Here is a 12,608-nt window from a genome sequence, read left to right as displayed (position 1 = left end):
CAAGAATACTTTCAAGTTTGCTAGCTCACTTCCAATCTTGTAAGGTGATCATCCAACCTCAAGAAATCTTTGTTTCTTACAGTAGGTTATCATTCTAATACAAGGTAATAATCATATTCAAACTTTGGTTCAATTTCTATAACTATAACAATCTTATTTCAAGTGATGATCTTACTTGAACTTGTTTTCGTGTCATGATTCTGCTTCAAGAACTTCGAGCCATCCAAGGATCCGTTGAAGCTTGATCCATTTTTCTATTTTCCAGTAGGTTTATCCAAGGAACTTAAGGTATTAATGATGTTCATAACATCATTCGATTCATACATATAAAGCTATCTTATTCGAAGGTTTAAACTTGTAATCACTAGAACATAGTTTAGTTAATTCTAAACTTGTTCGCAAACAAAAGTTAATCTTTCTAACTTGACTTTTAAAATCAACTAAACACATGTTCTATATCTATATGATATGATAACTTAATGATTTAAAACCTGGAAACTCGAAAAAACACCGTAAAACCGGATTTACGCCGTCGTAGTAACACCGCGGGCTGTTTTGGGTTAGTTAATTAAAAACTATGATAAACTTTGATTTAAAAGTTGTTATTCTGAGAAAATGATTTTTATTATGAACATGAAACTATTTCCAAAAATTATGGTTAAACTCAAAGTGGAAGTATGTTTTCTAAAATGGTCATCTAGACGTCGTTCTTTCGACTGAAATGACTACCTTTACAAAAATGACTTGTAACTTATTTTTCCGACTATAAACTTATACTTTTTCTGTTTAGATTCATAAAATAGAGTTCAATATGAAACCATAGCAATTTGATTCACTCAAAACGGATTTAAAATGAAGAAGTTATGGGTAAAACAAGATTGGATAATTTTTCTCATTTTAGCTACGTGAAAATTGGTAACAAATCTATTCCAACCATAACTTAATCAACTTGTATTGTATATTATGTAATCTTGAGATACCATAGACACGTATACAATGTTTCGACCTATCATGTCGACACATCTATATATATTTCGGAACAACCATAGACACTCTATATGTGAATGTTGGAGTTAGCTATACAGGGTTGAGGTTGATTCTAAAATATATATAGTTTGAGTTGTGATCAATACTGAGATACGTATACACTAGGTCGTGGATTGATTCAAGATAATATTTATCGATTTATTTCTGTACATCTAACTGTGGACAACTAGTTGTAGGTTACTAACGAGGACAGCTGACATAATAAACTTAAAACATCAAAATATATTAAAAGTGTTGTAAATATATTTTGAACATGCTTTGATATATATGTATATATTGTTATAGGTTCGTGAATCAACCAGTGGCCAAGTCTAACTTCCCGATGAAGTAAAAATCTGTGAAAGTGAGTTATAGTCCCACTTTTAAAATCTAATATTTTTGGGATGAGAATACATGCAGGTTTTATAAATGATTTACAAAATAGACACAAGTACGTGAAACTACATTCTATGGTTGAATTATCAAAATCGAATATGCCCCTTTTTATTAAGTCTGGTAATCTAAGAATTAGGGAACAGACACCCTAATTGACGCGAATCCTAAAGATAGATCTATTGGGCCTAACAAACCCCATCCAAAGTACCGGATGCTTTAGTACTTCGAAATTTATATCATATCCGAGGGGTGTCCCGGAATGATGGGGATATTCTTATATATGCATCTTGTTAATGTCGGTTACCAGGTGTTCACCATATGAATGATTTTTATCTCTATGTATGGGATGTGTATTGAAATATGAAATCTTGTGGTCTATTATTATGATTTGATATATATAGGTTAAACCTATAACTCAACAACATTTTTGTTGACGTTTTAAGCATATTTATTCTCAGGTGATTATTAAGAGCTTCCGCTGTCGCATACTTAAATAAGGACGAGATTTGGAGTCCATGCTTGTATGATATTGTGTAAAAACTGCATTCAAGAAACTTATTTTGTTGTAACATATTTGTATTGTAAACCATTATGTAATGGTCGTGTGTAAACAGGATATTTTAGATTATCATTATTTGATAATCTACGTAAAGCTTTTTAAACCTTTATTGATGAAATAAAGGTTATGGTTTGTTTTAAAATGAATGCAGTCTTTGAAAAACGTCTCATATAGAGGTCAAAACCTCGCAACGAAATCAATTAATATGGAACGTTTTTAATCAATAAGAACGGGACATTTCAAAGCCCATGTGATCACATAATATAAGTTCTCGTTTACACCCTGCAAGTATAACTAATGATAATTGAATTGAGGATTTTTGTTCAAACCCGTACGTGGAATGTTCGTTTCCGTACTTGTGTTCAAAGTGTAAAAGTATGATACGTATATGTTTCTCATCCCATAGTTTAAAGCATAAAAGTTGTTTGAAAGATGGGACTATGATCTCACCTTGTGTACACGAGTAATAAGTACTTCAACAAGTAACGTGTGCAAAGAACAATGCTAGTCTTGACCTAAACAAATAGGTCGTATCAATAACGGTAAACGCGATAGGTCAAAGATGTTCAATTAGTCCTATGGCTCGTTACGACTCGATTATGTAGCATGTGAATCAAATTGTCCAAGTTTCATGCAAGATACAAGTATAGAAACAAGTTAGAAAGATTGCATAATCATTTGGTTAAGTTTGACAAAAAGTCAAACTTTGGTCGGTCAAAGTCAACGAAAAAGTCAACATGTTCGGGTCGGGTCCCGAACTATTTTTCTGAGGTTTTTATTCATATATAAGTACGTTAGGACAAGTTTCATGTGAATCGGAGGTGTGTAGCATAGCAAACATTTTTTGAATTTTGACCATGTAGGTCAGAACCTGGACTCGCCTTAGGTCGCGCCGCGACCCAAGACTGCTGCGCCGCGGCATTTAACGTGTGCTGGTACCTGGTCAGTCTCAAATGTCCAAGTCACAAATCAAAACTCTTTCAAGCATAAATCACAAACCGCTAACACTTAGAACTCGTATCTTATATCGTTAGAAAGGTAATTTGACAAAGAAAACAACAAAATACATTTCACCAACCAAAAACATCATTTGCAACAATCGACTTTCCAAGTTAAATGATCAATCAATGCACACCATAAATGCTTCAAATTCATAAATGCACATTTATGATTCGGGAATTTAATGCATACATATGACACGCCGTTTCGTAGGTAATCAAACATACAGTCTAACTAACCACTTACCAACAACAATTCATGGCATTCAATACATCAAAAATGCATTTAAAGTTCATCAAAACCCTAACCCAAATTCACCAAAATCACTAATCAAGTTTATGGAGTTTTCTAAAGCAACCTACACATCAAATTGAAACTAGTGATGTTAGGAACACATTTAATACATGCGTTTATAACATTTAACATCATTCAAACAACCAAATTACCAAATCAAACACACCAAAGTTTATGTTCATGCTAGTTACTTCAAATAACAAAATCGAACATATAAATCATATATTCATGTTAGACTTGAGCCATAGACACTAATTAACAACTTTATAAGTTAAAAACATCAAGAACACAAAATCTAGTGATTTTAGAAAGTTACCCAAATGCAATAAAATCGGTATGGAGTCGAAGAGGAAGTTGCAACGATTCCAAATATGTAATTTGTTTTGATTGAAACTTGCTAGATGTGATTTAGATGATGAATCTTGGAAATGGATAATTGAAAGAAAATATGGAAGTAGTGAAAGAAAAGAGAAATGAAAATGAAAAAGAAGGGAGGAGGGTGTTGACTAGTCAAAAGCTAGTCACATCTTTGCTCCCTTGGCAAAACTAGTCCCTCGAGTTCGGTTGCGGGTGCGTGAATTACCTAAACGAGATATTTTAAAACGCGTATTAACGAGGGATGTTATAATCATATAAAGGACTTTAAATAATTAAACGGAAAAGTAAACGAAAAAAGGCGGGATGTTACATTACCTTCTCCTTAAAAGAAATTTCGTCCCAAAATTTAAGTAGGCGTAGTTGTCGTTGTTTCTTCCTCGAAATTTTGCGTTTCCGGGACCTGGAATAAGTGACGGTATTTCTTTTGCATTTGATCTTGTCTTTTCCAAGTAAACTCGGGTCCCCTTTTGGCGTTCCAACGGACTTTAACAATCGGAATTCGGCTTTATTTCAACGTCTTGACGGAGGTGTCCACAATTTCAACCAGTTCTTCCACAAAATGAAGTTTGTCATCAATAGTAAGTTCCTCGAGAGGGATGACGATATCGGGTTCGGCAAGACACTTTTTCAAGTTAGACACATGGAAGGTAAGATGAACGGAGCTCAATTGAGTTGGAAGATCTAAACGATAAGCAATGGTTCCAATACGCTCCAATATTTTGAAAGGACCAATATACCGCGGATTTAGCTTCCCGCGTTTCCCAAAACGGATTACTCCTTTCCAAGGTGCGGCTTTTAACATTACTCGGTCACCGACTTGAAATTTGAGGTCGTTGCGTCTTTTGTCGGTGTAGCACTTTTGACGACTCCGGGCCGTCCGAAGCCTATCTCAGATTTGTACGATCTTCTCGGTGGTTTCGTGAATGAGTTCGGGTCCAGTGATTTGCACGTCGCCTACCTCGGCCCAACAAAGAGGTGAACGACATTTTTGACCATATAACGCTTCAAAAGGTGCGGCTTTTATACTCGCGTGATAACTATTATTGTAAGAGAACTCGGCGAGAGGTAAGTGCTTGTCCCAAGCTTTTCCAAAATTGACAACACAAGCCCGTAACATGTCCTCTAAGGTTTGAATTGTGCGTTCGCTTTGCCCATCAGTTTGAGGATGATATGTGGTGCTAATGTCTAAACGCATTCCCAACGCTTCTTGCAAGGTATGCCAAAATCTAGAAACAAAACAGCCATCTCGGTCGGAGATAATCGATAAAGGTACACCGTGTCGGGCTACGATCTCCTTAATGTAAAGTTGTGCAAGTTTCTCCATTTTGTCGGTTTCTTTCATAGAAATAAAGTGTGCAGATTTGGGGACACGGTCAACAATAACCCAAATGGTATCATAACCGCTAACCGTCTTTGGTAGTTTGGTGATAAAATCCATCGTTATCCTTTTCCACTTCCATTACGGGATTTCGGGTTGTTGAAGTAGTCCGGACGGTCTTTGATGTTCGGCTTTGACTTTGGAACAAGTTAGGCACTTTCCAACATAAGTAGCAACGTCCTTTTTAATGTTCGGCCACCAATATTGTTCTTTAAGGTCATGGTACATCTTATTGGCACCAGGGTGAATCGAGTATCGTGACTTATGGGCTTCATCTAAAATAAGGTTTCGTAGGTCCCCAAATCTAGGTACCCAAATCCTTCCGGAGTAATATCGGAGTCCGGTCTCCCTAATTTCGAATCGAGAGACGAGAATATTCAAGAGCTCGTGTGAAACGTTTTCATCCTTGAGAGCCTCATCTTGGGCTACCCGAATTTGGCTATTAAGATTGGTGTGGATGGTGATGTTTAAAGCTCGGACACGAAGAGGCACCGCTCTTTCTTTTCGACTTAAGGCATCGGCTACTACGTTTGCCTTCCCGGGATGGTAACGAAGCTCACAATCATAATCGTTTAAGGTTTCAATCCACCTTCGTTGTCTCATGTTTAGTTGCTTTTGGTCGAAGATGTGTTGGAGACTTTTGTGATCGGTGAAGATGGTACTCTTGGTTCCATAAAGATAGTGTCTCCACATTTTAAGTGCAAAGACAACGGCTAGAGTTCGAGATCATGTGTCGTGTAGTTTCGTTCATGAATTTTGAGTTGTCGAGAAGCATAAGAAATGACTTTCGTTCGTTGCATCAACATACACCCAAAACCATTTTTCGAGGCGTCGCAATACAACAAAATCATCGTTGCCTTCAGGAAGTGACAAGATAGGAGCGGTGGTTAGCTTCGTTTTCAAGATTTGAAATGCGGATTCTTGTTCGGTTGCCCAAACGAATTTTCTTCCCTTATGAGTTAACGCGGTTAGAGGACGAGCGACCAAAGAGAAATCTTTGATGAATCTACGATAGTATCCGGCGAGACCCAAGAATTGACGAATGTGACTAGGAGTAGTAGGAGTCTCCCATCTACTAATGGCTTCGATTTTTGATGGATCAACTTTAATACCTTGGTCACTTACAACATGAGCAAGAAATTGAACTTCCTTCAACCAAAATTCACACTTGGAGAATTTGGCATAGAGTCATTCTTTTCTTAAAAGTTCAAGCACAAGTCGGAGGTGTTCCTCGTGTTCTTCTTCGCTTTTAGAATAAACCAAAATATCATCGATGAACACGATAACGAATTTGTCAAGATACGGTTTGCACACGCGGTTCATAAGATCTATGAACACTGCCGGTGCATTAGTGAGACCAAACGGCATGACAAGGAATTCATAACTACCGTAACGAGTTCGGAAAGCGGTTTTGGAGACATCTTTCCCCTTAACCCTTAATTGATGATAACCTGAGCGGAGATCGATTTTCGAATATACACAAGACCCTTGTAGTTGATTAAAGAGGTCATCGATGCGAGGAAAAGGATATCGGTTCTTAACCGTCAATTTGTTTAGTTCACGATAATCAATCCACATTCGTAGGGATCCGTCTTTCTTTTTAAGAAAAAAAATCAGAGCACCCCAAGGTGAATGGCTAGGTTGGATAAAACCACGATCAAGTAGTTCTTGGATTTGACTTTGCAATTCTTGCATTTCAGATGGAGCGAGTCTATATGGTGCGGTTGCTACGAGTGCGGCTCCCGGAATAAGATCGATTTGGAATTCAACCGGTCGATGAGGTGGAAGACCCGGCAATTCGTCGGGAAATACATCGGAATAGTCACTAACAATTGGCACATCATCGATGTGCTTCTCATCGGACTCGACTTTCTTAACGTGAGCAAGGATCGCAAAACAACCCTTACGGAGTAGTTTTCTAACTTTAATGCATGAAACGAGGTTGAGTCCGGTGCAACTCTTATCGCCATAGACGATCAAAGGTTCGCTGTTCTAGATAGGAATTCAGATTGCATTAAGATCATAAAGGATGTGAGATTTCGTTTTGGCTAGCCAATTCATACCGATTATTACATCGAAGCTTCCTAGTTCTATGGGTATCAAGTCAATTTCAAACTCATTACCCAAAATTTTTAACGTACACCCCCGATAATATGTGTCGGCACTCAATAGTTTCCCGTTGGCCACTTTAATGGTATAAGTGGGATTTAGTGGAAGTGGTGGAGTGCTAAAAGAATGAGTCAAAGTCTTGGATACAAAACTCTTATCGGCACCCGAATCGAATAAACAAGTAACATAAGTGTTGTTGAGGAGAAACGTACCCGTGACTAATTCATTGTCATCTCGGGCTTCCTCGGTGTTGATGTTGAAAGCTCGGCCGCATGTGTTGGGGTTGGCTTTCTTCTTCGGAAATGCATTTCTAAAATGACCCGTTTGGCCACATTCATAACAAGTACCCGATTTTGGTGCATTGGGCACTTTTTGAGTGACGGGGGCGGCACTTCTACAATCGTTGGCCACATGACCACCCCTTTTGCACCGGTGGCAAAATAGATTGCTACATTCACCATAGTGGTGTTTGTGGCATTTGTTGCAAAAGGGTTTATTTCTGCCATAACTTTTCTTGGCGTCGGAGGTGAAAGGCTTTTTGGTGAAATTGTTGTTGTAGTTGTTGCTAGATTGGGGGGCTTTCCATTTTCTTTTGTTGCCAACCAATTTATCCTCGGCGTTAGGTACCGAAACTACGATTTCGTCAACCGTTTCGATCAATTGGCTGGCCATGTTTAAGGCTTGTTGTAGGTTAGCGGGTTTGGATGACATCAATCCTTGTTTGATGCTCTTTGGAAGACCATCCATATAGAGTTCAACCCTTTGAGATTCGGGGTTCACGAGGTTAGGACACATCAAGGATAGCTCGGCGAATCGTTGATTGTAGGCCTTGAGATCGTTTCCGACCGCCTTTAAAGTTCTTAGCTCTTGTTCGAGCTTTCGGGTTTCTTCACGAGGGAAAAATTCGATGATCAACCTTTCCCTTAAATCGGCCCAAGAGAGGGCGTGAGCTTCATCGGTACCCACCGATTGTACATACGTGTTCCACCACGTGAGGGCGATACCGGTAAAGGTGTGGCTGGAATATTTGACTTTATCTTGATCCCGACAACCGCTTATGCTAAAAATGGATTCCGTTTGTTCGAACCATCGAGTGAGTACAACCGGTCCCTCGGTCCCATCAAAAGTATGAGGTTTGCACCCCATGAAAGCTTTATAGGAGCACTCTTCCCTTGAGTTACCGTCCCCTTGATTGTTGTTGTTGTGGTTGTTGTTATTGTTGTTGTTGGAGGAGTGACCGGCCATGGCCGCATCCACGGCGGTGGCTATCATTCGTTGTAGAGCTTGTTCAGGAGTCTCATGGCGTGGCACACGACGAGGAGGCATTGTTCCTTCAAAACACAAGAATACCGTTGATTAGTATTTTTAATAATACTAACCATATTATGGAATAAGGATAGAGAGAAATTTTCCTTGACTCGATTTAAATTCTTTATGCCATAATGTCGGAACGTTCATATGAGTCACCGTAATATAATCCCGGAAATTATATTATCCTAATTCACATGTGCATTCGACATTATTTCACTAAGTCAAGGTGGCGTGTCAATTAAATTAAACAACGTGAGGTTAAGATGAAATAAGAGTAGATATGAGTAGAAACGTTCGAGTATAAATGCACAAGTAGTCAAGTAATTCCTACTTCAAGTCTATATGCCGATTGTAGTCTTGATTCACTAATGTACCCTACGACTCGGGGTTGACACCAATGAACTCTAAATCCCTACAACCAACGCTCTGATACCATCTGTAGCGACCCGACCAAATCATGTTTGACAGCGCCGACTACTTAGGTCCCATTACGTGGTCATAAGTCTTTAAAATGACGTTTGACCAAAATATGTCGCATTCATTTCATAAGTAAAAGGATGTTTCAAGTTTACAAATGTAGTTCAAAAGACTAGTTACATTACAATGTTTAACGTACGAATGAAACCAATGCGACACAATTTAAAGTAGTCAAAAGCCGCTCCAACTATGCATGTATACTCGACATCCAAGCAACTATCAAAAAGATTGCGGAAGCATGTATCAAGTAGCGCTCAAGGACGTGAGAAAACATATAGAAAACTGTCAACGAAAATGTTGGTGAAATCATAGGTGTTTTAGTAAACGTTGCATTTGAACCACAAGATTTAATATAATATGATTATCAAAATCATTTTCATTCCAAAGTTGTTATTTATTTCGCGGGCACCCAATTATCAAACTTAACTGTTTTGCACCCTTTGCGTAGTGTTAGAACATACACTAGACCCGAAAATATATTTCATCCGCTAACGGTAGCGAAACGTCCGAATGAGGCTCGTCAAGCCCATGTGATCACATAATATAAGTTCTCTTTTACACCATGCAAGTGTAACTAATGATAATTGAATTGAGGATTTTTGTTCAAACCCGTACATGGAATGTTCGTTTCCATACTTGTGTTCAAAGTGTAAAAGTATGATACGTATATGTTTCTCATCCCATAGTTTAAAGCATAAAAGTTGTTTGAAAGATAGGACTATGATCTCACCTTGTGGACATGAGTAATAAGTACTTCAACAAGTAACGTGTGCAAAGAACAATGCTAGTCTTGACCTAAACAAATAGGTCGTATCAATAACGGTAAACACGATAGGTCAAAGATGTTCAATTAGTCCTATGGCTCGTTACGACTCGATTATGTAGCATGTGAATTAAATTGTCCAAGTTTCATGCAAGATACAAGTATAGAAACAAGTTAGAAAGATTGCATAATCATTTGGTTAAGTTTGACAAAAAGTCAAACTTTGGTCGGTCAAAGTCAATGAAAAAGTCAACGCGTTCGGGTCGGGTCGGGTCCCGAACTATTTTTCTGAGGTTTTTTTTATTCATATATAAGCATGTTAGAACAAGTTTCATGTGAATCGGAGGTGCGTAGCATAGCAAACGTATTTCGAATTTTGACCATGTAGGTTAGAACCTGGACACGACTTAGGTCGCGCCGCGAATCAAGACTGCCGCGCCGCGGCATTTAACGTGTGCTGGTACCTGGTCGGTCTCAAATGTCCAAGTCTCAAATCAAAACTCTTTCAAGCATAAATCACAAACCGCTAACACTTAGAACTCGTATCTTATATCGTTAGAAAGGTAATTTGACAAAGAATACAACTAAATACATTTCACCAACCAAAAACATCATTTGCAACAATTGACTTTCAAAGTTAAATGATCAATCAATGCACACCATAAATCCTTCAAATTCATCAATGCACATTTATGATTCGGGAATTTAATGCATACATATGACATGCCGTTTCGTAGGTAATCAAACATACAATCTAACTAACCACTTACCAACAACAATTCATGGCATTCAATACATCAAAAATGCATTTAAAGTTCATCAAAACCCTAACCCAAATTCACCAAAATCACTAATCAAGTTTATGGAGTTTTCTAAAGCAACCTACACATCAAATTGAAGCTAGTGATGTTAGGAACACATTTAATACATGCGTTTATAACATTTAACGTCATTCAAACAACCAAATTACCAAATCAAACACACCAAAGTTTATGTTCATGCTAGTTACTTCAAATAACAAAATTGAACATATAAATCATATATTCATGTTAGACTTGAGCCATAGACACTAATTAACAACTTTATAAGTTAAAAACATCAAGAACACAAAATCTAGTGATTTTAGAAAGTTATCCAAATGTAATGAAATCGGTATGGAATCGAAGAGGAAGTTGCAAGGATTTCAAATATGTAATTTGTTTTGATTGAAACTTGTTAGATGTGATTTAGATGATGAATCTTGGAAATGGATAATTGAAAGAAAATATGGAAGTAGTGAAAGAAAAGAGAAATGAAAATGAAAAAGAAGGGAGGAGGGTGTTGACTAGTCAAAACCTAGTCACATCTTTGCTCCCTTGGCAAAACTAGTCCCTCGAGTTCGGTTGCGGGTGCGTGAATTACTTAAACGGGATATTTTAAAACGCGTATTAACGAGGGATGTTATAATCATATAACGGACTTTAAATAATTAAACAGAAAAGTAAACGGAAAAAGGCGGGATGTTACATGTACCCTATGACTCGGGGTTGACACCAATGAACTCTAAATCCCTACAACCAACGCTCTGATACCATTTGTAGCGACCCGATAAAGATCTTAATTGACGGCGCTGTCTACTTAGGTCCCGTTATGTGGTCATAAGTCTTTAATACAACATTTGACCAAAAATATGTCGCATTCATTTCAAAAGTAAGGATGTTTCAAGGTTTACAATGTAGTTCAACGACTAGTTACATTACAACGTTTAAAGTACAATTGAAACATATGCGACACCATTTAAACTAAGTCAAAAGACGCTCCACGTATGCATGTATACTCAACATCCAAGCAAGTATCAAAAAGTATAGTGCGGAAGTATGTATCACCTAGTATTCATGGACCTGAGAAAAACATAGAAAATCTGTCAACGAAAAACGTTGGTGAAATCATAGGTGTATTTGAAAAGTAAGTTTTTGAATCACAAGATTTAGTATAAATTGAATATCAAGCATATACATACCAAAAGATGTTATTTGGATCACGAGCACCCAATTACCAAAGCTTAACTGAATCTTACCTCTGCATAATAGTGTTAGAACCTACACTATATACCGAAAATACGTTTCATCCATCTGGATGAGGGTTCGTCAAACCCGTATGGCCACACAACATAAGTTCACGCTTACACCCTACAAGTGTAACTGATGATAATTGGACTTGATGATTTTTGTTCTAACTCGTATGTATATTTGCTTTCGTATTTGTGTTCAAAGTATAAAAGTATAAATCGTTTATGTTTTCTCATCCCACGTATAAGTATAAAAGAGTAAAAGTGGGACTATGATCTCACCTTGAGTGCACGAGTAATAAAGTACTTCACAAGTAAACGTGTGCAAGGACAATTGCTAGTCTTGACCTAAACAAGTAGGTTGTATCAATAACTGTAAACACGATTGGTCAAAGTTGTTCAATTAGTCATATGGCTTGTTACGACTCGATTATATAGCATGTGAATCAAGTTGTGAAGTTTCATCCAAGAATCAAGTATACAAGAAGATTAGAACGGTTTAAACAAGTATTGGTTAAGTTTGGACAAAAGTCAACTTTGGTCAAGTCAAAGTCAACGAAAAAGTCAACACGTTCGGGTCGGGTCCCGAACTATTTTTCTGAAGTTTTTAATCATATATAAGCATGTTAGAACAAGTTACATGTGAATCGGAGGTGCGTAGCATAGCAAACATTTTTCGTAAAATTGTAAAGTTAGTCAGTCCCTGGCCACGCCTAATGTCGCGCCGCGACCAAGAAGTACCGCGCCGCGGCAATCAACGTGAACTGGTGCCTGGCCAGTTTCAATTGTTCAAGTCTCAACCAAACTTCAATTAAGCACAAATCGCAAACCGTAAACACTTAAAACGTATACCATACATCATTGGAAAGGT

This window comes from Rutidosis leptorrhynchoides, chromosome 2 (genome assembly GCF_046630445.1).
Source record: "Rutidosis leptorrhynchoides isolate AG116_Rl617_1_P2 chromosome 2, CSIRO_AGI_Rlap_v1, whole genome shotgun sequence".
Lineage (NCBI taxonomy): Eukaryota > Viridiplantae > Streptophyta > Magnoliopsida > Asterales > Asteraceae > Rutidosis > Rutidosis leptorrhynchoides.
The sequence above is the reverse complement of the archived record's forward strand: the minus strand, read 5'-3'. Positions refer to the sequence as shown.